Consider the following 27,577-nt stretch of genomic DNA (forward strand, 5'->3'; position numbering starts at 1 on the left):
CCACCAAAGGGACTCTAAGCATAGACAAGGAATGATAAGAATCATTGCTTCTAGATCCTGAGAATGTTGACACATTAGGCTTTTTAGATATCATTGTAGTTTCCTCATATGCAGTCTTGCATATGGAATTAGAAGAATGCAGGAGGCCATAAACACCAAGGCTTGTAGTATTTGCCTTGCAGATAGCAGGATTTTTGTGACCGCTGAAGTAGGTTGTCAAATGAATTTGTTTCTTTGGTGTGAGGAAAGCCATCTGGGAAGTTGTATTCAAGCTTGCTCCCAGGAATATAATTTGTTGACAGGGTACCAGGTGTGACTTCTTTTCATTTATGGTGCACCCCAGACAAGTTAGCACCCTCTGTACAAAAGCCAGATGATTCAAAAGTATGTCCTGGTTTTCTGCCTGAATTAGACAATCGTCCAGGTATTGGTATATTTGAATATTTCTTTGCCTGCAAAATGCAATGACTGGAGCTAGGCACTTTGTGAATACCCTGAGTGCAGTAGATAAGCTAAAGAGCAGTGCGTGTAGCCTGCATTGAAGCATAGGTATCTTCTATAAGATTCACTGATTGGGATGTGCAGGTATGCTTCCTTTAAATTTAGTGTTGCCAACTCTTTGCTTAGCATAGGAAGCAACTGGTGAAGAGTCAGCATCTTTAATTTTGGAATCACCAGAAAGGTGTTTAGAATAGGCAGGTCCAGGATAGGACGCCATGAATTGTCTTTTCTGTGTACCAGGAAAAATCTCGAGTAGAAACCTTGTCCCTTTTTCTCTTCTGGTACTAACTGAATAGCCCCTATGCTTAAGAGAGAGAGAGAGTACTTGCTTTTGGGCCTCTGCCCACTGCTTTGGCGGTAGATCTGGCCAACCGCTTGGAGATGGTGACGTGTGGAAGTGAAATCTGTATCCTTGGGATACTATATTTAAAACCCAATTCATCCTGGGTAATGAGTCCCCAGTTCTTTGCATAAAGTGCAATCTTTCCCCCCAAAGGGGCAGTCAGTTGAGAAGTGCTTGGAAGTTTTAAAAAGAAGTCATTGAGACAGTTTACCATAGGGGGGAGTTTTATTACTCCCAAATTTGGAAGTGGAGGCCCCCCACTGCTTAGTCCTGTGCATCCCCTGGGACTGAAGCCTGGGTGCTCTGCTGGATCTGGGTTTGGACTGAGAAGGTCTGGAAGAGGCAGGAAAGGACCAATTCTTAGAAGGCCAATGCCTACTAAATCTTGGAGGTTGTACTTTTAAAAAAGTCTTTAACAGTTTGCATAGATTTAGTTTTTTCCTCCATCTTTTTAAGAACTTCTTCTGCCTTGTTGCCAAACAGGTGGCTCTGATTTAAGGGAGCATCCAGTAATTTCACTTTAACATGATCTGGCAAGGAATGCTCCTTAAGCCAAGCATGCCTTCTAAGTACAGACCCAGTTACCGCAGGCCTGCAAGATGCCTCTAGTGAATCAAAACCACATTGCAATGTTTGTTTACCAACTTGTTCAGCAGAATGCATAAAATCCTGTAAATCCTTATTTTCAGCACAATTAGGAATCAACATAATTTTCTGTTTAAGTAATCCAATAATATGCAGCTGATACTTTAACATATAGAATTGGCAATTCAAGGCCCTACTGGCCAAAGTTGCAGAAGTGTATACCTTGTTACCCCATCTATCCAGCACCTTGGAATCTCTATCAGAGGGGGTAGGATTTTTGGCAGTAGTAGCTTTAATGCCCTTGGGTCCCTGTGAAATGGTTTCAGGATCCGCAGTAGGAGTTTTGAAAAGGAACTTGTGAGAGTCAGGAACCCTGTAATATCTATCAGGTTTTCTGGAAGCAGGAGGTAAAGAGTCAGGGGGCCATGCTAGATTCCGAAAAGGCATCATCAACAATGTCCAGTACAGGAGGTATAGCTAAAGGCCTGTGCTGGGGCAGGAGTAAGAAATCCCTAAGCCTCTTTTTAGAATCAGAGAAATCCTAACTTTCCCAATGAAAAAGCTCCCTGAGAGTATGCAAGTTTTCATCAAAAGAGAAATCCTGTGGGGGGGTGGGGGTGGGGGGGTGGAGCAGAGGGAATAGAGTCCTCAGCATCAGAATCCTTATAGGTAGATACGAGTAAATCCTGGTCATCATAGGGTAAGAAATTTCAGAATCCTGGTCAGAAGTATCATAAGCAAACTCAGTCCTAGGTCTCTTAAAGGGGGAAGGTTGGCTTCCCCTGATTAAAGTAATAAGGTCTTCAGTCATTCTTATCATTTGTTCTTTAGGCATAGAGGCCTGACCATGTGGTCTGGGCGTCAGTTTTCTAGGCATGGTTTGAGTTTTAGGCTTTGAAGAAGAAGATGACGCCAGTTTAATATACAAGTCAGTAGGCCTGAATACACCCTCAGAAGTCGGTACCTGCACAGCGGCTCTGGACCCATCCAAGGTAGAGACATCCACAGGTTCCACAGTTGAAGCATCTTGGTGCATACCAGACTCCGAATGGCTCTGTAGAGGCCTGCGAATCTGAAGTAATGGGTATCAGGGGCTGCGAAAGCACTTCACTGAGTACCGGCGAACTTGGCGGCCTGTCTCTGTCTTTATCTTTGCGTTTTTTCAGAATGTCGGTAGTCGGATGGCTTACCGTAGACATATCAGGATAATTGAATTGAGCACCAAAAAATGTAGAAGCACAAATATACCGATGATGGATAGTTCGTAGTTTAAATAAGGCACAAAACCAACAGCGAGGTACGTCGTGGTCAGGACCTAGGCAAGGAATACAGTATGAATTAAAATCTTTTTGAGGTATTTGCTTTCCACAGGAAATACAATTATTTACTTTTACTGACATTGGTTAAGAGCAAGAAAAAGTTTCCCCAATGGGGTACTTAGCTTTTAGTTGAAGACTTCGGTTCTGAAACTCGAAAATGAAAATTTTAGGAGTCGGCCGACCGGCACTTGCAAACTGCTTCTGCTTCGGGCACTGCATAGCAAGAAATACTGATGTAACAATGTAATGATGTCGGCTGCATGTTTTATACCCCTGATGACCTGATGTCATGGAAGAAGAGATAGCAACCAACGTAGGACCCAAGACTTTGTTAATCAGGCCGACTGAGGGCTACTGCAAGCAGATAACCCAAATGTAATGACTGCAACAGTGAAACACGAAGAACATCAGTAGAAAAGTAAGCTGGGAGATGGGCAGTTTGCATTCAGATCAGGATGCAGCACACAGACCTGATGTTTGTAGTGAGACAGATAGTTGAGCAGTAGCTAAAGGAGAAGAAAGAGTCCAACTGAGCATTCCTAGACTTGGAGAAAGTATATAACAAGGTCCCAAGAAAGCTGATTTGGACAGTTCTGTAATGGTTCAAAGTCCCAGAAACATTGATAGAATTAGTGCAAGCTAAGTACAAAGACCCAATGACACAAATACAGACAGTGCTCAGACTCACAAAGGGGAATCCAGTTGGAGTGGGTGCACATCATGGTTCAGCTCTGAACCCATTGTCAGTCACAGTGATTATTGACTACATCAGGGACGGATCAGCAAAGTTGCTGTATGCAGATGATGTGGCATTACAGTCAGACTCTAAGCAATAACTTCAGCAAAGGATGAGAAATGGAATGTAAAACTATAGGCATGCGGCATGAAGTGAGTACAGATAAGACAGGTGCAATGACAGCAAATGGAGGAAATCAGAAGAAGCTGAGAAATGAGATAGAAGGAAAAATAGTGGAAAAGGTTAACAGCTACAGGTATCTGGGATGGGTGGCTGAAGAGAAGGGAAGTCTGAATGAGGAGGTCAAATCTAGAATCAGAGGTGCTGCAGCGAACTGATACAGAGTGTTAGGTGTAGTATATGACAGAAGACTGCTAAAGAAGCTGAAAAGTCAGGTGTATAAAACAGTGGTGCAACAAGTAATACTGTATGGTACAGAAACCTCAGCAGTGAAGGCAGAGCAGTTAAGGAAACTAGAGGTATGAACATGAAGTGTCTGAGATGGGTGGTAGGATGCACAGTGTGAGACAAATGAAGATATAAGGTCAGAAGCCAAAATAGCTCCAATTGCAGAAAAGGTCAAACAGAACAGATTATAGTAGTTCGGGCACATGTGCAGAAAAGCAGAAGACAATCTGGTGAAGAAGAATTGGGATTGACTGGAAATAAGAAGAGGAAATGAGGGAATCCAGCAACAAAGTTGATGGATTGTGTGAAAGAAAGCCTATGACAGTCAGGCATGAGGGCCAAAGAAGATATGACAGTGCCATTGAATAGAGAGAGATGGCAATAGTTGACATGACATCCAGGACCCATTTAGAAAATGGAAAAAATGAGGTAGATGATGGCAGATGATGATAATGACGATGATACAGCCACACATTTACATATACGCACACAAACACTCAACACTTGTCCATTAAACTCTTCAGCACTTACATCTAAAGAAATCTTGCACATTGAAAGTAATAGGTGAATGCAAATCTTTGACTGAGTTAATGAACTCGGCTTGTCGAAGTAACTTAAACAGCCTAGATAAATGCCTTTACTAAGGACATTTCAGGGGGTGGGCACATGGTTAATTAGCACAAGCCACTCCCATGAAATGTCTGATTAGCATAGCTGAACCTAGGAGATGGCCCAACTGCAGAGACCCTACAGAGAGCATATCGTCACCACAGTGTGCCTGTTTTTGAATCAGTAGTGACCACCTCCAGTGGTAGTAGCCCATGTTAGGGCTTACATCTGGTGGTGGCCCTTTCTGAGTCTGACACATATTTTTAGTTCATATCTTGGAATTTGCCTTTAAAAGTGATAAAGAACTGCAACATTCATACAATGTAGCATGCTATTTATAGTGTGGCAATATTCATACAATGTACTACTTTATTAATATGTATAAAACATAATAAACACAGGTACATATTTTCAAGGATGGCCTGAATATTTGACCTTCTGAGTTATCCAATATCCAATAAGACAGTGAGGGGATCCAACCAAGGATTAGAAGATGAAGTTCATAAGGAGGTGATATCATGAAGTCTGTGTATGTTTTCTGACTAGACAGAATAGAGGATTACTAGGATTACTTCATGTAATGGACATGTTTTGACATATACAGCATTATATGAGGGATGAAAGGACAGTAAGATAAAACAAAAGAGGGTGATATTCTTTTAATCAATAAATTTTTTTTATGCTCTGTGACTTTCTCTACCACAAATGACATGAAGGGTACATCTAATGAAATGTTTACAGTTTATTTATTTGTCACACTTTCCACTGTTACAGACTATATTGGCCATAGCAGTTGTTTAAGTTGCTGCAGCATGGTAATGTTTACCTTGAAATATGAAAATTGCATTTGTGGTAGTTCATTAATGCAATGCTTCACAGAGCATGGTGAACCTACCATTTTCAAATATTAGGTTAAAAAAGCATGCGATACAAATTTACAAGTATAGTTACAAAGACAGTTAAATCATTGATGCAGCCAAGCTGTAAGATTACATACTGACTGCATAGTATTAACAAATGTACAGCACAATATTTCATAAGGTAGTTGGAGTTGTTATGTGATTTAAATTTATCTGGTCTTCTATATTGCTGCAGACATTGCCACTTCATTTATTAAAGCCAAACAAGCAAACTGCTGTAACAAATGCTTCCATTTGGAATGCAGTTGAACTTGCATTTATCCTGCTCTTTCACAAGAGAAAGACAGACAGAAATAAAAAATGAGTTAGGTGTTAAAAACACTGTCTTTGTAAATTTATTAAAATATAAGACAAAGGATATTAAAGTGTTACATAAAGTTTGCTTCCCCTTCTATCTTGTAATAAATAGATCCAATTACAGCTCAAGAAACCAAGTGCAGTCTGTTCACAGATTATTTGCATTTCTTGAGAATGAACACCATGCCTAATTTCTAATGACTTTTGAAAAGCAGGTCAGATACACCATCTCTAATGGAAGTTTGCTAATCTTGTATGTAGTAAGCTAATTACCCATCTGTGTTGTGGGCATTCAGCATAAGGACCTTTCCCAGGCTCTAAGCTGCACTCTTTCAATGTGTACTGCCAGTGTATCAGCTGTTAGCTAAGACTTAAACAACAGCTGCCAGCAACTGCAAACATCCGGCCTCTACTGAGAAGCATAAAGGGCCAATTGATAGTAACAAACTGCAGGATGCTAAGGAATGCCTGCACATTTACAAATGATTTCTTCAGACCTTCATGTGTCAGTTTTAGAGGGCAAAAAAGAACTTGGATGTCAGATAAGAACAATCATATTATGCTATATGCATATATTCCATAAAAAAGGCACTGTAAACGGCCCTTAATTGCTAGACTTTTTTAATTGATTTTTCTTTGTGTTGTTACTGTATGATTATTTTTCTGCATAAGGCTAACCCCATGTCTCTTAACAGGGACTGACTTGATGCTTTTATCATTCTGTTACAGGCCTCAAAAAACATATTGTACTGAAATAACCAGCAGGCTTGTACATAGAGAGAAAGGCATTCATAAATGAACAGATAAATACAAAATCTGATCTTCGCACAGAATTTTGTTTTCACTATATTATGGCAAAGGTAGTCAACATACCATGCAGATTCTGTGTGCTATTTTTTTCTGTCTGTGGCATCACTTTTATTACTAAACAGTGTTCTACTTTAAATGCAGAATTAAAAAAAATCCTTATGTGTGCGTTTGTGTGTGTGTGTGTGTGTGTGTGTGTGTGTGTGTGTGTGTGTGTGTGATATGTTGGTTTATTGTACCTTTATATTTAAAATCCTTGTTTTTTCAGTTCATCCTACAGTAAAACTGAAACCACATTATTTGTTTTAATATTATAAACGTTTGCCTGTTGGTACGGGGTATAACTTATCACCACTGATCATATTCACAAAGAGGCACTGAAGCAGTAAAAGTTGTATCAAGAGATAACAAACTAAAAAAAAAAAGAAAACAGTAAACATACTACTGGAGTGTGATGAACAGTCATCATTTTCATGTCTTGGAAGAACTTTCTGTGTCACTTTTTCCTAGTAGTAGCATAAACAAACCTTTGCATGTTGCCATAGAGATGTCCCTGGCTTCATTTTGCAGCAATGGCAATCAGCTGAAATGCTCAAAAATAATGCCCAAAACACAGATAGGCAAAAAATTATCATTAAGTATTTTTTGCATGGACAAAAGCACCACCCCCCACTTCCACAGAACCTATAAATACCATAGGTTCATAGGTTCATAGGCTGGTACTAGGCTATCAGCCCTAGGGCCTATACAAGCCTAGTCATAACAATTCCCTGGATATTTCTTGCCACAATATTTACTTCCCTGGACCCCTGTCTAGCAGGGCGAATGACATGATCCCCGGGGTGATTTTCCTATTTCCCATCCAATCGTCAAGGTTCCTTTTGAAGAGGGCCAAGGAGGCGCTCTGCTTGACATGTATGGGAAGTCTATTCCAGAGTATGAGGAGTCTCTGGGTCAGAAACCTATCCCTCCAGCATGTTTTGTTCATTGTGATGACAAGGTTTATATCCCTGGAGCGTGTGGCTCTGAAGGATTGGGATTTCTTTAAGTGGAGCATGTCCAACAGCTCAGGGTTTGACATGGCCTTGTATGTTAAGCAGCGATCACCTCTGAGTAAACGATATGCCACAGAGTATAGCTGAAGTTTTTTTAGATGGTCAGCATATGGCATCTGCTTTAGGCCTGTGATTCTTTTAGTGAGGTATTTCTGTGGCCTTTCCAACTGCTGCAGATGTCTTGTGAGGTACATACCAAATGGGGCGTTATACTCTATAATGGGTCTAAAGAGGGATAAATACAGTGGTACAATGACCTCCTTTCTTCTGGATGAAAATCCCTTAGTGATGAGGTGTGCCACATAGAAGGATTTCCTGACTTACTGTTGTGGCGATGTAGTTATCAAAGGTGAGACCACTGTCCACCTGTGTCCCTAAGTCTCTCATCACACTTTAGATGTTTACTGTACTGCCACCTATGTGGTAATTCATGGGTACATGTTTTTTTTCCAAAAGGGATAACTATACATTTCTTGTCATTAAGCTTGAGCCCATGGCTCTGGCACCAAGCATCTGTTTCTGTAAGGCCCTTTTGTAGAATATCCACATCATTTGGGGATTCAATAATGGCTCCCAGTTTGCAGTCATCTGTGAACTTTGTTAGCCAGAGTCCCTTAGTGTTGTCCTGTACTTCAGAGAAGTAGATGCCAAACAAGAACAGTCCCAGGACTGAACCCTGAGGTATTCCACTTGTCACTTGTCTGGAGCTGGATTTTGAGTCGGCTACTTTTAGAGTCTGGGTTCTGTCAGTAAGGCAGTTGGCAACCCATCGAGTGACGTAGGAATTTATGCCCAGCTTAGTACGTTTACCTATGATTCCAGAGTGGGGGATGGTTGAAGGCCTTGGCGTGGTCCAGATAGGCTGTGTGGACTGCCTTACCCTCATCCACAGCTCTGGAGACTGATTCAAAGAAGTCAGTCAGGTTCAGGAGACAAGATCGGCCCTTCACAAACCCAAACTGTGTGGGGTCCAGTGTTTGAAGGTTGCCAATGTCTTTGTTTATAAGTTCCCTGATAATGCGTTCCATGCCCTTGCAGATCAGGCTCGTCAGACTGATTGGACGGTAGTTCCTGGGATCCAAGGTGGACTCCCTCTTGTGGAGTTGGATAACTGTAGCTGTGCACCACTTAGTGGGCATGAAGCCTGAGGTGTGCCTATGATTAAACATGACACTTAGGTGAGGTGCCAGTTTATTTTGTAGTTCATGTAGAACACAGCCTGGTATGTCATCTGTTCCCATGGATGCTGTATTCTTAACTTTGGAGAGTGTGATTTCTACCTCTGTGGTCGTGATTACTGGAGTTTGGCAATCTTTTGGTATTGAGATGGGCCTTTTAGGGGGTAAGAGGGGGGTGAAGTTGGCACTAAATCAGTCTGCCAGAATATTGGCAATATCCTTGGGATCAGTATGTTTAATGCCATTCTGTTGTAGCTCAGAGCAGATCTGAGCATTGCCATTTAAATTCTTGACATAGCTATAGAATGCCTTGAGGTTGCCTTTGGAATCTTTGGCAATTTTATTTTTGTAACTAGCTTTTGAGGATTTTATTAGGGATCTCAGCTTCTTACTGAGGCTGGTAAGGGAGTTTTTTGTATCCTGGGATTTTCCTCTTTTCTGAAACAGTTTCTTCCTTCTGTTGTATAGTTTGTTTATAGTAGGGGATCACCAGATTGACTTCCTTTTTTTGGAGGAGAGCATCTTGGTTCTATTTGGGTTGGCATGATTCATGCACGAGTGGATGTGCTCGTACAGTGCCTTATTGTAGGATTCAGCAGTCAAACTTTCAGATCCCATCTGCATGGTATCATGAAGTTTGTAGCATGAAGTTGGTTTTGGAGAAGTTTTTTATGGAGGTTTCCTTACTGGGGGGTGGGTATGGGATGTGGATGTCAAGGGTGATTTGCTTATGGTCAGACCTAACCAATGAGAGGGTGACCACTGGTGTAGAGCATCTATCTCCCATGTTGGTAATGACCAGGTCTAGGATATTGGAACCCCTGGTGGGACAATGGATTAGTTGATCCAGGGCATTGAAATTTATGCATTCCAAGTATCATTGGGAAAAGGTGTTGGTACCCAAGTAGTTTTCCCAGTTAATGGCAGGGTAGTTGATATCACCCAGTATTAGGGTGTTTGGTTGCATTTTAATATTTTCCAGTATGTTTAGAAAGGTGCAGTGAGAATCTTGGGGCATGGTGGGGGATCTGTAGCAAGCTACAATTTGGATTGCAGTCTTACCTAGTGTTAGTTGCACCTGGAGAATTTCAGATGCATTGTGTTGGGCAACTAGCCTGGAGGTGTGAATATCCTTGGTGAATATGGACACTCCTCCGCCTTTAGTGTGTCGGTCTTGGTTTTGTGGCCGAAAAGTGTGGTAAGAGTTGTAACCTGGTATTGCAGGGGTGCTCTCTGGAGCATTGATCCAGGTCTCAGTTACTGCACAGATATCGATGTCCTCCATTTTTAGGAGTGCCTCAAGAGAATGCATTTTGAGGTTTAGACTTTTAGCATTGAGTAGCATTACCTTCAGATTTTGCATGCTTGTATCTGTTACGGTGGTGGTTTTGTACTTTGAATCTTGTCTAAAAAAAGCATTTTAGGGGTGGCAAGAGCTTTAGCCAGTAACCTGAATCCCAGGGGTGACAGGTGCAGACCATCTCTGGCAAATTGTCGTGGTTTGTTGATCATGTCTTCCCAGGCAGACAGATACTCGATCCCCTGTGAATGACACCAGAAGCTTAGCCAATTGTTGAAGTCAATCATTTTGTCCTTATACTGCGGTATCATTCTGGACAAAGGCAGGATGTTACTCAGGGCTAGTGTCATACCTGTCTGGGCCACATGATCTGAGAGCTCTTCCATGCCTCTTTTCATGTAGTCCAGGGAGGTACATCTCAAGTCATTCACTCCAACATGGGCAATGACAGAGTCGTATTTGTACTTGATGTGGAGTGAATTGAGTGCATGTGTTATGTGGCAGATCCTGGCACCCAACAGGCAGCTGACTATAATTTTCTCCTTGTTCTGCCTGGTGAGTGGGACATCAGTGTGCCTGACTATAGAGTCACCTATGACTAAAGTGTTGGGTACATTGTCTTGCCTTAGGGGCTGTTGTTGGGTGGCACACTGGTGTTGTGAGCTATGTGTCACTTTGGTTGTGACTGGTGTTTGTTTGCGTTTCAGCTTCGAAGGTCCTTGTTGCTTGAGCAGGTTAATGTTAAGGGCCTCCGCATATGTGGGTTTAGTGTTGCTATGTGTGGGTGTTGATGGTGTAGGTTTTGAAGGGCTATGCATTGCTTGAGGTGTAGAGCAGGTGTTAACCTTCTCCTCTTGACTGTCTAGCACAATCTTGGCTGGAGAGAGCTTTGCTTCCAGTTTGGCTATGTAAGTGCATGTCTCACAGGTTGTAGTGTTGGATGGTGGGAGGAGAGGCTTGTCTGTGTACATGAAGCAGTTGCCACATTGCCCCATTATGCCCAGATTTGCCGGGTGGACAGGAGAAATCACTGAAAGCTGACCCTTGGACATGCCTGTTTAGGTGCTTTTTTGTAATGTGCAAGAGCTGTTTTCCCTTACCTTTGCAAGGTACTTTGTAATTATAGGCTGTTTAGTGCTACAATTAATTTCCCCTTATTGACAAGGAGAGTTGAGAGCTTGTATCAGTTTCAGGCTTCCTAGTGCTTTCCAGCAGGTTCTAGAGCAAGTGCTAGTCACAGGGGTTCAGATTTTAATGCTACTACTGAGAAACCAGCTAGTTCTCAGGGAAAATTTAACTGTAGCCCAGCAGTGCTGCTCCATGTGAAAAATGCACAAACACATGCATTTTTAAGCCAGAAAGTTGAAAGGGATAGAAATCAGCCCAAAAAGGCTAATGCAATTTCAATTTTGGAGCTGGAAACCACACCTCTAGTGTTAGATAGGCAGTTCAATGCTCACCACTCCCACTGGTAAGCAGTAGGACTTCCCTCTACCACATCACGGTCTGGGTAGCTATGAACACAGAAAATAAAGTCATGAGACAAGCAAAGCCTGGGATCTGGACTATACTGACTAGGAAAGGTGGGAAATGAGCAAACAAGATAGTATTTTTTTTTTTGTTAAAAAAGGCTAACCAATGCAATAATACAGTAAATAAACACATAAAAGGCTAACACATTTGAGTGTGTAGTCCTAAACAGTAAATGTAATTAAAACTCTATAAAATTATCAATTTAAAACTTTTTAAATGAAGCAAGGCAAGTGCACAACTGAAAAACGATTTAAGAGGCAGTAGTACAGTAGAATAAGTAGCTAGTCTACATATACAGAGAAGTCTATATATATACAGAAAAGCAGCTAAAACACACAAACAATTCAGATGCAGTGCAACCTAGAGCACTTCAGTTGTAGCAATATTAAGGCAAATACAGTTTTAATAAATGCACTAAAATATACTCTATATTTCCAAAATGTTTGAGAAGCACAGTCAGAACACAAGGAGATTTAGGCAATTTTTTTTTGTTTTGTTTTAAGCAAAGGAGAAAGGAGTAACAGAAGGCCTTCTCAGATGTTCTCTCTGTATTAGGTAGCATGAGCTAATGATACTAGACTGGGAGGAGTGCCCCAGATCAAATTTACAGTAGGGGAGGCCACCTGCAAATCCAAGAAGTATAACAACAACACACCAACAGGCAGGAGGTAACCATTTGAAATGTCATGACCCACTAGAAGAAGCCAGAAAGGCAGAGACTCAATGGCCAAAAGATCGGACTTGTATATACCAAGTCCAAGATGCCATTTCTCGAAATATTTCCTTTTCTGTCTGAGGTATGATGATCTTGGAATTTGTATATATAAGTTCAGGGATTGTGGGGGTGCAAGGGATGTGCACCCCCCCCCCCCACAAAAAGAAGGTGAAGAGTGATTTTTGAGATTTGCTCTTCTCCAGGTTTTCAGTCTTTTTTTTTAGCTTTTCATCAGTTGACATTTCCAGTGCAAACATTTAAACAGTGAGTCAATCCAGGATTCAGTAACTTGAAGAAAGTAGACATCTTCCAAAACAAGTGAATCATTGCTGGCATACACTTAGAAAAATCACAAAAGCAATGATTTTCTATGGAAAACAGTGATGAATGTTTTGTTCTTTGGCTTTTTTTCCCATGTTATTGACATTCAAGGAATTCCACCTCCACTTACCTTTGTCAGAGATGAAGGAGTTATTTACTCTTAAATTGCTGAAATTTTTGATCAGACACTGTAACGGCATTCACTTTGATTATACTGTAATAGTGGTCTTCGTAGTTAAGTAGTCTTGCATCAGTGTTAGGCATGCTATACTCTGGGAGAAGAGAAACCCAGAGCTAATTTGTAAATAACATTAATTGCAATCAGGGCCAAACTTAGTATCTGTGTCACCCAATCTGGATAATTTTAATGGGGCATGCAAGCTACCACCCCACCTCTGCCCCCAATCTTCGCCAAACACTGGAATCTTGGATTTAACAATATTTCAAATTAGGTATCAAGAAAGTACTTATATCATTGTTTAAACTGTGATTTAATAAAGATGATAAAAAGATTATGTGCTATTACTCTATATTAAAAGTATATAACAATATATTTAATTATTAGATTATATATTGCCAAAAAACATGTTACAACAGAAGTAGGCTATTGACTTTTCTTGGTAAGTTAAGTGCTCTACACACACACACACACACACACACACACACACACACACACACACACACACACACACACACACACATATTTAGGAAGTGCTGCATACTACAGAGTGACACTGAGCTGGCCATCTTACCCTGAAGAAAAGTCATTTGAAAAAGCAAATACAAATTCCTATGTGAAGACATGTGAAGACTGCCAGCCTAGCTAGATAGAATTTTGTAGATAATTCTGTCATTTGTAAATATTAATGTAAGCCACATGTTTGTTCTTTTTGTTAAATGTTGAACTTCAAAAAAGTAACCACATTGCACTCTGCTGGAGGAAAACTGATAAGTCAAGCATTGTATAATAGTTTGATCTCAAAACTCAAAGCCAAGATGTCTGGATAAAGGAATTACTGGTATTGTTTTGAGACCAGAGTTAATTGCTAGAATTTGCATATATAATGTCTATTATTGCTGTAGCTTTCTGACCAGGTTCAAGATCAAAAGGGCTGCTAAACTCTGAGTTTCTGTTAGCCTAGGAACCAGAAAAACATTTTTGCATTTGTCTTCAGAACATTCAACATCACCAGCACTGTCTTGCTCTATATGTAAGTTTATTTTAGAACTGTGTTTGCTGTTAGATATAGCTTGGAAATATGAATATTAGACTAGTTGTTTTTCTGTATTGATGTCAGAACTATTCTACTGTATTATTTTAAGCATTTCCCTGTTATCTCTGAACTCTTGACTAACACTGTGTAGTAAGAAGTTTTGTCTTGTGTTCTTCTTATTTATTATTAAATATTTTTAAACCTTTCAACTGTGGCTGTTTTATGTAGAGATAATTTAAGCTCAAGAGTACATTGCACGTATATAGTGATACTGGCCAAGCCACTCCGATATGCTTTGCTGTTCAGTCACACTTACCATTTGGATAATAATATTGCACAGTAATAATTGGACACCCTTTGATAAGGGTCTTTTTAGGAGCTGATATAGTGGATGGTGGCAGCTGGTACTACCTTATAGACTGGCAGGAAGGGGCACAGCTGGAGAACCTGTGCCAGCCTTCCCCAGGAGTGTCTGTGTTTTTGTATCTAAATCAAATCTTTAAGTGTGTGTGTGTGTCAGCTACTTGGGCAGGGACACAAAGCACTGGTTGGACAGAGAGGGTGCTGGAGATTTTAGCCACTAGGCTGAGATCTGGACCCTATAGCTGTGCCAGTGGGGAGTCTTACTGGGGATCTGGAGAGAAAGGGAAAAACCAAGCCCAGACTGACTGTGATCTCTGTGTGCGCTTAAGGAAAATTGTACCTTACTGTGTGTGTGTATTTGTTATCCTTACAAATGTGGATGCCCCTCACTGGTGTTAGTGGTGAGGATTGAGGCTCCTTGATTGCTGGGCCAGTCACGAGCATCACATATTAATTGTTTGGCAATTGGCTTGTAGTGGTGAGGATAGTAATCACTGAAGGTGTTCTTGTACTCCAAATCAGCCATGCAGTGACTATTGATAGTCCAGATCACAATTGTTTTATTTCTTTTGTGAGCTTAATTAGTCAGGGAGAGCAGGCAAACATGTCAGCAGAGGAGTATGGAAACCTGACAAGGAGACAGTTGACTGAGATATGCCAGGCTAAAGGACTGGTGCAGAAAAACCTGACTAAGGCAGACATGATTGCAGCTTTGATCACAGCTGCATCAGAATACAGCAACCAAGAGGATGATCAGACTGGTGGTGGAGATGTGAGCATAGACCCAAAGCCGATGAAAGTGTGTGTGAATATGTTGCTGAACTGAGCACTTATTTTCATAGGTGGGTGAGTGGATGACAGATCACCACTTTTGAAGGGCTGGCAGACCTTTTGGTGAGGGAATAAGCCCTTAGTACTTTGCCTGAAGACATGAGGATCTGATTATCTGATAGACAATGTGCTACTTCAGAGGAGTTGGGGAAGAATGGAGACCTATACCTAACACGCAGGGCATCCTTGTACAAGAAAGGGACCCCCAGTACTGCTCAAGGGTTTAAAGGAACCCATGGTAGGTAGCCCAGATTACCCCAACAGAATCTGCCAGTAGCAGGGGAAGCCACTAGTCCAGGTACACATCCAGGACCTAGGGTAAATTTTTTTGAATGTAACCAGTGGGGCCATGTGGCATACAGATGTCCATGGAGGCAAGGTGGGGAAATAAAGGTGAGACAGCCAGTAATTGGAAAAGACAAAATGCCAATTGCAGGTTGCCTTGAGACAAAAGGGGTACCAAACTACCATCCTGAAGATGTCCTGATAGGAAAAGATTTTGATGAGGCAGTACTATGTGATTGTGCAATTACATGCAGTCAGGCTTCAAGACAAGAATGTAGGTCTGGTAGCCTGAGTGAGACCCAGTCAAACCACATACTTGCAGCCAGGACTGGTGAGGTGGTTACTTCAGGGAGGAAGCTACACTGTAGCAGTGAGACTGAAGGTGAGCCACAGCTGCTTGTGGGTACAGATTTTCCCTTGTACAGAGTGAATGCAAAGGTAAAGGCGAGTAGTAGTATGCAGGCTGACAGTGAGTCACCACTGTCAGAGGATGCCAGACTTCCTGTGGAAGGGGAGCTGGGAAGGGTTACAAAGAATGATTTGAAACAGGCTCAGCTCTCAGACCCTACATTCTAAGGTCTAAGAGAGATAGCTAGTGAGGGACCTGATTCTCAAGAGAAGGGGAAATCTGTATACTGGGAAAAAGGGTTACTGTATAGAGAGTGGACCCCTGAGGGAGGGCTAGAAGGTGAGAGAATACAGCAGTTGGTAGTGCCTAGAGCCTACTGGCTGACGCTTCTAGCCATAGCCCATGATGTTCCCTTTACAGGTCATATGAGTATACAATGTACAAAGAGATGTATTATGCAGAACTTCTATTGGCCTGGAACTTCCAGAGATATAACCAGGTACTGCAGGACCTGTGAACAATGCCAAAAGGTAGGCAAGGCAGCAGACAAGGTGAGAGCTCCTTTGATGCCTTTGCCTGTGATTGAGGATCCATTTCAGAGGGTAACTATGGATATTGTGGGGCCTCTGAGTATCAAACGTTCCACAGGGAAAAAGTATATCCTAGTGGTAGTAGATTATGCTACAACATACCCTGAGGCAATGGCTTTGTCCTCTATTGAGGCAGAAAAGGTGGCAAATGCTTTGTTAGAGATTTTCAGCAGGGTAGGTTTCCCAAAAGAAATACTGACTGACAGAGGTGCCAATTTCATGTCAGACCTGCTGGCTTGTCTGTGGAAGTACTGTGGGGTGAAGCACCTGAAGACTACCCCTTACCATCCCCAGACTAATGTTCTTCTTGAGAGGTTAAAATCTACACTCAAGTCCATGTTATGGACATTTGCAGACCAGTTTATGAGGGAGTGGGACAAATATTTGCCCCAGCTGTTGTTTGCTTACAGAGAGGTTCTCCAGGAATCCACAGATTTTTCACCCTTTGAGTTGCTGTATGGGCATAGGGTGAGTGGACATCTAGATTTAATTTGTGATAAGTGGGAACGTGAGTGTGAATCTCACAAGGAATCTGTTGTGGCATATGTCCTAAACCTCAGGACAAGGTTCAGGAAACTCATGGACTTGGCCCAGGAGAACCTGGCAGATGGCCAACAACAGAAAAAGGTCTGGTATGACCAGAATACTTGAGCTAAAGATTATGCTGTAGAGCAGCAGGTAATGGTTCTCATCCATGTCAGACACAACAAGCTACAAGCAGCTTGGGAGAGACTGTACAAGGTGGTAAGAAGGGTATGTAATATTAACTACATGGTGGAACTGCTAGGCAGGAGCCAAGAGCACAAACTGTACCATGTTAACATGATGAAACCTTACCATGATAGGTAGGCCCTTGTGCTGAGTATTTGCAGTGAATTGCGGGAGAAGTCTGAGGGAGATCTGGTGACCAATCTCCTCAGTGAGGCTCAGACTGACACATCAGTGGAAGGGGTAGCAATGTCCCATCAGCTATATCCTACCAATATTTGAGAAATCCAAGCAGTGTTACAGGAGTCTGGGGGTATGTTCACTGGGAAACCAGCACCACGTGGATATTGGACCCCAAAGGTTTACTGGGCAGGCCCCTTATAGGGTGCCTGAGAGAGTCAAACAGACTCTGATGGAGGAGATACAGGAGATGTTGGAACTATGGGTAATTCAAGAGTCCAACAATCCCTGGGCCTCCCCAGTGGTGCTGGTGCCAAAGAAGGATGGCATTAGCAGGTTCTGTATGGACTACAGGAAATTAAATAGTCACACAGAGTCAGATGCTTACCCAATGCCTAGGACAGATGATGCCCTAGAGCAGCTGGTTGGGGCTAAGTATCTTACAACCATTGATCTTATCAAGGGTTATTAGCAGGTGCCCTTGACTCCCAGTGCTAGAGAGAAGTCAGCCTTTGTGACGCCTTCTGGCTTGTACGAGTTCACAAGGATGCCCTTTGGGATGAAAAATGCCCCAGCAACTTTCCAGAGGCTAGTAGCTTATATCCTAGCAGGAGCAGAATGGTATGCCCTTGCTTCCTAGATGAATTTGCCATCTACAGCTATTCCTGGCAAGAGCACCTTCAACATGTCAGGGAGGTGCTGGGCAGACTACAGAGGGCAGGGTTGACCATTAAGCCCAGCAAATGTCAGGTGGGTATGGCAGAGGTCTCCTACCCAGGACATAGAGTGGGGAGTGGTAAGATCAGGCCAGAACCTGCCAACGTAGAAGCCATTCAGGCATGGCCTGCACTGGTTAGCAAAAAGCAGGTGAGGACATTCTTAGGAACAGCAGGGTAATACAGAAAGTTTGTCCCCAGTTATAGTAAAATAGCTGCTCTCCTGACAGACCTGACAAGGATGAACAGGCCAGATAAGGTAGTGTGGACCACAGCATGAGCAGGAATTCCAGAAGCTTAAAAAAGCTTTGGGAGGACCCCCTGTTTTAGCCAGTCCAGATTACAGCAAATAATTTGTTGTGCAGGTGGATGCTTCAGACTGTGGGGTGGGGGCTGTACATAGATTTATTCAGAGGGGAGAAGAGCACCCAGTGGTTTATCTTAGTCATAGGCTCCAACCCAGGGAGGAATGCTATGTAGCTGTAGAAAAGGAATGTCTAGCCATAGTGTGTGCACTGCAGAAACTTCAGTCTTATCTGTATGGAAGAAAATTCACTGTAGTGACAAATCACAATCCCCTAACATGGTTAAACAGAGCCAGCCATCAAAATGCTAATTTGGTAAGATGGAGCCTAGGTTTAAAAGCATATGATATGCCAGTGCAGCACTGCAGTGGGAGTAGCAATGCCAACACAGATGGGCTTTCAAGACAGGTAATGGAGTAAGGTATACTCAGATAGACCTAACCCTCTCAAGCAACATTTTTCAAGGGTCACTTAAAAGCTAGCTGAAGTTCTCTGAGGAGGATACGTGAAGATATGTGAAGGCTGCCAGCATAGCTAGACAGAATTTTGTAGATAATTCTGTCATTTGTAAATATTAATGTAAGCCACATGCTTGTTCTCTTTGTTAAATGTTGAACCACATTGCACTTTGGAGGAAAGATGATAAGTGAAGTATTGTACAGTTGTTTGATCTCAAAACTCGGAGCCGAGATGCTTGGATGAAGGAATTCTTGCTACTGTTTTGAGATTAGAGGTATTGCTAGAATTTGCATATATAATGTGTTTTATTGCTGTAGCTTCCTGAGCAGGTGCAAGATCAAAAGGGCTGCTAAACTCTAAAAAAAGATGTAATCTGAAATGAGTCAGTAGTACTGTGTTATCAATTTAAGGACAGAGAGAAAGAGAGACTCAGAGCATTTTGCATTTGTCTTCACAACATCCAACATCACCAGCACTGTCTTGCTCTATATGTAAGTTTATTTTAGAAATGTGTTTGTTCTTAGATATAGCTAGGAAATAGTAAGATTAGACTAGTTGTTTTTCTGTATTGATGTCAGAACTATTCTACTGAATAATGTTAAGCATTTTTCCTGTGATCTCTGAACTCTTGACTAGCACTGTGTAGTAAGAAGCATTGTCCTGTGTTCTTATTATTTATTATTAAATATTTTTAAACCTTTCACTGGTAGTTAGTGGTGAGGATTGAGGCTCCTTTACTGCTGGGCTGGTGCATGGGCATCACAGCCTGCGTCATCACAGTCTCCAGTTCTCACCTCCTATGTGCACTGTCCTCAGATGCCAGGATGTAAAGGACAAATGAGTCATTAGGGATGGGCTTGATGGTTTTGGTACAATGGGAGGTTAAAAAAAAGAGAATGAAAGTTTTGTAAATTCCATTATGCATTCTCATCTCAAAGTACCCCTTTATTCCTTCATGGGCATCCAGTCAAATCCTGCACCTGCTCTGAATTGCTGGAGTAACTTGCTATTAATTGTCTTACCTTTCTGCAATCCCTCTTTCTACAAAACCATGTAAAACTGTTAAACCTCACCCAGAACTATTAGAAATAAATCACATAAAACTGTCAAGCTTTCCCAGAATGTTGAATAATAATTGTGACAATAGGAGGTACTGCCAGCCATGCCAGGAAATGAAGGGCACTAGATGTGTAACATATGCCAACACAGCTAGCTGGAATTTTGTAAATAATTATATTTCATTTGTATATCAAACTGATTTGTACAGATGCTTGTGCTGAAAATGTATTTGTGAGGTTTGGTGGTATTAAAATATATCAACAGTGCACCCTGCTGGAAGGAAAAAAACATACATGCATTATTGTAACTGAATTAGATGTATTCATTATAACAGCATATACTGGAAGGGAAAAAGTTAATGCACCTGACTTTTGGAAAAAAATATTCCTGAAATTGAATTACTTTATGGGTTAAGCCATAAAGATTTTATCCCACAGTTTTGAAGGGAGCCAGAGATGCAATGTCTCTACTAGAGAATAGGTTGTAGCTCCTGTTGGATGAGTGGAATTGTTTTATGGTTTTATGACTTACAGCCGCTGCACCACATCTGAGCAATGCCCTTGTGTGTGTATTATTGACATGTAGCTGCTAAAATCCTGGCAGCTTCTAGAGGTGGTGATAGCAGTCAGATGACCAGATGTATGTGATGTCATTCTGTACAGAAATAATGTTGAAATATTAGAAGAGACTGAAGTCTCAGTAGCATTCTTTATTCTGTCTTGAATCTGACAACAAGGACCATCTTGCCTTGTTCAATTCAGTAAGTGGGAACAGTAATTCTGTTAGTAAAGTCAGGAGTAGATAGTGAGACTAGCTAAATACTCTTTTTCTATAACTGTGTGAAACTTTTCATCTGTGTTATAGATTCATAGGTAGGTACTAGGCTATTGGCCCTAAGGCCTATATAAGCCAAACAGGTACACTGGCTTTCACCACCCAAGATAATTATTTTCCTGTGCCACTGTTGAGCAGAGCCACAAAGGTGATCCCTGGGGTGAATTTCCTATTTCCCATCCAATCATCAAGATTTTTCTTGAAGACTGCTAATGAGCTTTGTTTGATATAGCTAGTTAGTTTGTTCCAGAGTATGGGAAGTCTCTGGGACAGGAATCTATCACTCCAGCATGTTCTGTTTATTGTGGTGACTAGGTTTAGGTCCCTATAGTGTGTAGCTCGGAGAGATTGGGATTTTTTTAAGTCGAGCATGTCCAACAGCTCTGGGTTTGACATAGTGTTGTATGTTAGGCAGAGATTGCCTCTGAGTAGGCGATATGCAACGAAGTAAAGCTGGAGTTTTTTGAGACGGTCTGCATAGGGCATCTGCTTGAGGCTGGTAATCCTCTTTGTGAGGTATTTCTGTGATCTTTCCAGTTGTTGTAGATGTCTTGTGAGGTACATACCAAAAGGGCCATTGTACTCTATAATGGGTCTAATGAGTGACGAGTAGAGGGGAACAATGACCTCTTTTTTCCTGGATGAGAAATGTTTTGTGATGAGGTGTGCCACATAGAAGGATTTCCTGACTACTGTGTCAATGTGATTATCAAAGGAGAGACTACTGTCCACCTATGTCCCAATGTCTCTTATTACACTTTCAGTGTTAAGTAGACTACCACATATGTGGTAGCTCATGGGTACATAGTTTTTACAAAAGGGTATGACAATACACCTTTTGGCATTGAGAGTGAGGCCATGGCTTTGACACCAGGCATCTGTCTCAATGTGGCCCTTTTTAGGGATGTCCACATCATTAGGAGTTTCGATTATGGCTCCTAGTTTGTAGTCGTCTGTTTACTTCATTAGCCAAAGATCTTCTGTGTTAGCCTGTAGTTCAGAAAAGTAGATACCAAACAGGAGAGGACCCAGGAATGAACCCTGTCGTATTCCAGTTGTCACTGGTCTGAAGTCGGATTTGGAGTCTGCTACTTTCGCAGTATGTGTTCTGTCGGTGAGCCAGTTGGCAATCCATCTTGTGACATAGGGATGTATACCTAGTTTAGTGAGTTTATCGATAATTCTAGAGAGGCAGATGGCGTCAAAAGCCTTGGCGAGCTCTAGATAGGCAGTGTGAACCACCTTACCCTCGTCTGCAGCTTTGGTGACTGCTTCAAAAAAGTCTGCCGCCCTACAGGTGTGCCAGTGGGAAATTATTTGGGACCTGGAGGGAGACAGAGAAATCCTGACCCCAGACTGTGTGTGTGTTTCCTGTGTGCTCTTAAGGGAAATTGTGCTTGATGCAGAGAAGCCTGCATCAGGAAATACTGAGTGTATCCATTTGTATTCCAAGTGATTGTCCCTCTGCAGTGCCAGTGGTGAGGATTCAGGCTCCTTAATTTTTGGACCAGAGTGGGGATCTCACAATAATAATGACAATAGTAATAATAACTATCTCAGGTCTGGCCTTAGAAATGGCATTGTATTATAATAACAACACCACAACTGTAATAATAATAATACATCAACATCGTCTTGGGCCTCTCATTAGAAATGACATTCCATAATAATAACAGTAACATCAGCAAAACAACAGCAATAATAATCATCATCATAATAAAAATATCATCATCATATCATCATCTAAGGGCTGTCCTTCGAAATGGTATTCCTCACACACATACCATCCCTCTGATAACTATGTTGGAAAGTGCATTTTCTTTCTTTCTTTCTTTCTTTCTTTCTTTCTTTCTTTCTTTCTTTCTTTCTTCTGTCTGTATTTGCTAAACCTGGCCATAGTTCAGGACACAAGGCCAATAATAATGTTACATGTAAAGATATTTTAGATTAGCCTCTAAAAAAACATGTTTTCACATGTGAATTGAAATCAGAATGCCTTAAGGAAATCCACCTGGATGTAGGGAGAAGATACAAAATCCACATGATTTGTTCACCTTTCTTAGAATGCACATTCCCCATATCTGCTCCCTGTTCAGTCCTGTCATTTTCTATTTTTCAGTTTCTGTTTGTCCCCCCTACTATTTTGCATGCCATTCTGAAACTATGATATTCCTGCCGTACATTTATTATTTTGACTGTTTATGTGATTACTTTTCTCTTTTGACCAAAATTAATGATTTTCCATTCACTTCTGTCACTTTCCACTCAACAAATACACACACACACACACGCACACACGCACACACACACACACACACACACACACACACACACACACACACACACACACACACAGACACACACACACACACACACGCATGCATGCACGCACACACACGCACTCACACACACACACACACACACACACACACACACACACACACACACACACACACACACACACACACACACACACAGTTAAAATTCTTAACTGCTGATATAACAGAATGCTTTCAAGCCTTATACATCAATACCTTACTTTTCTTGTTCCATTTCCATATATTATAGGGTTTCATGTTTCAAACCTATAACGGAAACTAACGCAGATCTCACTCCCTCTTAACTAAAACAAGTTAAGGTTGTGGTGCTGCCATTTTTATTCCTAGTATAATCAGACTCAAAAAAACATATTACTAAATTTCTATTATATTTTACTAGTGTAGTACAGCAGTCACTACTGCATACAACTGTTATTATATTGATACTATCACAGTTTGCCAAGCTAAAATCAGTAACTAGCAACTATATCACTAGATGTGTTAAGTATGATTCACTAAAATTGATCTTGTGTTATTTAGCCGATAGGGGATGACTTGAAATGAGAATGTCTAAACTCTTGTGTGATGCAGTCCCAAAACAGTAACACACCTGATGTAGCACAACATACAGGTTTTCTTTACAGGGACAAGACCTGCTACAACAAAATGTAGGGCAATCCCCAGCATGGCAAATCTCTAAATATACCTATTCTGAGATTGCACAAACTTGGAGAAGATGGAGAAGGTGGAAAATAAAGTAAAACTCACCTTTCCTCAGTTCCCTGACTTCATAGTGTACTCAAGATGCAATCTTGGAAGTTCCAATTTAGGAAATGTGGGCTAGTGGAACGTTTTTGTTCTCACATTCCAAAAATCACAGTTCCAGGCTATGACTATGATTAGACTTCCCAATAACTACTTTGATGTGTTTACATAGCTGGTTAGTTGATATGTTCATCTGACCGTCCACCAGTTTTATTCTTTATTTTTATTCTCTCTCCTCATAAAAGCAGTACAACTGACCTTGCAGCTTAGTTGCTTTCTCACAAAGTATTACCAATCAGTGGTCAGTGTTGGTGTTGTTGATATTTTACTACATCAAAACTTGTTTTGCCTCATTGGTTTTGTGTTGCAGGAGTCATAGAAAAAGAAAATAGTGAGTTTTATTTTTTTTTACAGTTTTTCCTTTTTCTTTACTAAGGAGTGTATGGTAATATGTTTTAATAGTAATGATTTTGGAGGGTGATTAAAGTTATTTGTATACATTTTTGTTATATTTATTTGCATCTTGACTACATGAGATGCGAATAATTGTGATAAATCCACTCCTTCAGTAAACATTTGCTCTTCTATCTGCAATAAGCAAAGATTTTTAAGAAATATATGGCTAAAGCTTTTTTATATCAAATAAAATGTTCTAGACAGAATGCAGAAGTGTTCATGATGGCAGCAGAGTCTGAAAGATTCATCCAGGGCTGGTAATAAAAGATAAATATTAGTGTATTTTTATCCCGTCAATCAGATATAAATGAACAGATAGCACCAGGGATATCCTGTTTCATTATTTAGTAGTCAGAGATGTGCAGTAGGTATGAAAATGAAACTGGAATTGAAAATTGGACATGATTGGCATGCACATTGGGATTAAGCAGCAAAAAATGGGAGTCTTAAGGGTAGAGGATGAGAGCATAGGAGAGAGAATAATGTAACAGGAGCAAGCCACCAAAATTTGAGAGGGGTTACCAGTCAATTAAGTTAAAACATATTAAGAGCAGGCATGGCCAAGATGCTGATCTGGTAACAGCACTATCTCTCAGCTCTCTTACCTCATTACTATTCCTGACAGCAATTTTATGAAATAAGTAATAATTTGAGGAAATTTCTATGACTAACAACTTTGTATTACCCTGAAGCATCTGCAAAAGAAATCTCATTGACTATCTTTGGATTATTCCTGTCAAATTAACTGCTGGAAGAACAGCACTACAATCAGCTATACAACATGAGTCATCTTAAGAATTCAGCTCAGGACTCTACCATCAAAAAGGAACTACATTCACTTATTTCTTAAATACAGGAACTCACAATCAAAATTGATACTTTCAAGGAAAAATGCTCGCAGCAACTTGAACAACTTCAGGAAATGTTTACACAACAGAAAGGGCAAATTTCACTTATGGAACAGTCATTAAATGACATTGACTGGGTTGGGAGGGTGGCCTAAGGGTTAAGGTGTTTGCCTTACAAACACAAGGTGCAGCATTTGAGTCTCACAAAGGATAATTGGCTAGGCTTAAAAAATGGCTCCCAAGAGCAGTTAGCTTAGTACTAACCTATGAACTACTAACAAAGGGATATCAAACAGAATTTTTATTACAGCAGAATACTTACTTAATAGAAAAACTTGATATGGAAAACCGAACAAGAAGAAATAACATCCGGATATATGGCTAACCAGAGAAAACAGAAGGGGACAACATAATAAACTTTCTCACCACCGGGATACCAGATATAGTGATATTACCTGAAACCCTTTCTTATGGCATAGAACGTGCAGACAGAATATTAACAACCTCTGGAAATATCTCTTCAATTAAAAATAAGCCAAGATCCATAATTGTGAGACTTTTTTCTACCCATGACAAAGATATTATCCTAAGAAATGCCTGGACAAATTGACCCATCAAATATAAAGATGCTCTAATCAGATTTGACAATGACTATTCTGTTAAAGTGTTTTCCAAAAGAAAATAATTCCTACCAGTAATAAAGCTACTATAAAAAAACAATTGAAAACTCATCTTTTGTTTCCAGCAAGACTGAGAATCTTCTTGCTAGAGGGAATAAAAATCTTTGAAACACTGGACTCAGCAATAAAATACCTTTCTAACAACATCTCAACACAAGAAGAATCTATGGAATGGACAAACAGTACACCAAAAAGAAATGCAGAAGCCCACAAATGGCAGACTGTTGAACAAAAGAAGAAAAAAACTAAAGGATAAATAAACATTTATAGACTGGGCAGCCATGGTAGTGCAGTGGTTAGCATTGTTGCCTCACAGCAAGAGGTTCGCTGGTTCGATCCTCGGCTGGGATGTTTGATGTGAGGAGTCTGCATGTCCTCCCTGTGGTCATGTGGGTTTCCTCCCAAAGACATGCTGCAGGTGGATTAGACACTCTAAATTGGCCCTAGGTGTGAGTGTGTATATGTGCCTTCTGTGGAAGGTTGGGCGCTGGGCTGGTAACTTGACACTGTAAAACTCCACTGCCAATCATGATCAGACAGGTGATCCGCTGTGGCGACCCCTAACCGGGAAAAGCCAGAAGAAGAAGATATTGTAAATGTTTAAAGAATGATACATAAGAGACAAAAAGTCTTCTTGTTTTCAAACCAACTTGAAACAGGTACCCCTTTACAATTATTCATTAAATACTATTAGATTTATTTAAAAATGGAACAAATTCATTTCTATAATCATTTTTTATTAATTTCTATTTCGTTTATACATCAACATTTAGAGATTTCCATATAGTGAACATGTAAAAATCAACAAATAGATAAGTCCTTATACGAGCATCCACTGACATGCAAATGCTTGACAGGCCTTTAATAAATAGATTAAATGAATTGTAAAAACTGTTTGAAGTTCTTTATTAGATACAGTCTTAAACTAAATGTTCAGATCTACACCCTTTAATTTAATTGGATTAGCTACAGAAACAACCGACAACTATTGCTTTAGTAATGAATATCATTACATCCTAAAAATACCATAGAAGTAATTCCACTGACTTATAAATGTTTGGTTAAGCTTTTGATAAAACTAACTAATACAGCCATCACACAGTTCAAAATTTATTGTTATGTGCCATGTTATATTGCATGTTTCGTTATAAGTATTAGAAACTTTGAACTAAAACAAAATATGTATTGGAGTGATTAATTTACTTTTTCCATTTGTGTAGTGGTTTTCTGTAATATGCAGCTGACATAGAAAACAAATACATTTACATTTTTACACTAACAGCGGGTAATACACTACAGCCATGAGCACAGTACCTTAATCAAAAAAGAGAAAAAAAACATATTTTCCTTCCCGCCTGGGCCTTGAGATGATTACATCAAATTTAATACATTATCCACATCAGGAAATCTGATCCCACTCTGTGACTGTTCCCTCCTTGCGTTCATCGTTTCCTGAAAGTCTGTAATCAAAACCTCATAAGGCAGAGACCCAGAACACAGAAATACGCTTCCTTCTTAAAGCAACAGTACTGTTGTGTCTTCCCTTTATAGTCTTTAAATATTTCTTTATATTTATCTTAGCTCTTTAATTTTTAATTACAGTTCATAGTCTGAGGTTGAAACAAACTTATAGTCACTGACTACCATTTCACAGAAGGCATTCAGTAAAAAGTAAACTTTGCAAAACAGAATTATTTCATGTGGGAAGTAACTGTTCCTTACATACCTTTCATCCTGGGGTGTCCCCCTGCGTGCACGCTTACTTATACCCAGCACAAGGAACACTGCACCTAAGTTAAAAATTACGACTTTGCAAGCTGTAGCAATGTAGTTTCTGCCAGTCTGCACAGCGTACATCATTTGGCAAATCTGAATCTTAGAATTCATCTGACTATTAATTTGGAACTTTCAGTAATAACAGGCAATACTATATAATGCTCTTAGAAGTGCAGTACTAGTATATTTCATCATTACATGTCATGTTCGGAAG

The sequence above is a fragment of the Protopterus annectens genome, chromosome 5.part1, assembly GCF_019279795.1.
Source record: "Protopterus annectens isolate FY-2018-M chromosome 5.part1, PAN1.0, whole genome shotgun sequence".
Classification (NCBI taxonomy): Eukaryota; Metazoa; Chordata; order Ceratodontiformes; family Protopteridae; genus Protopterus; species Protopterus annectens.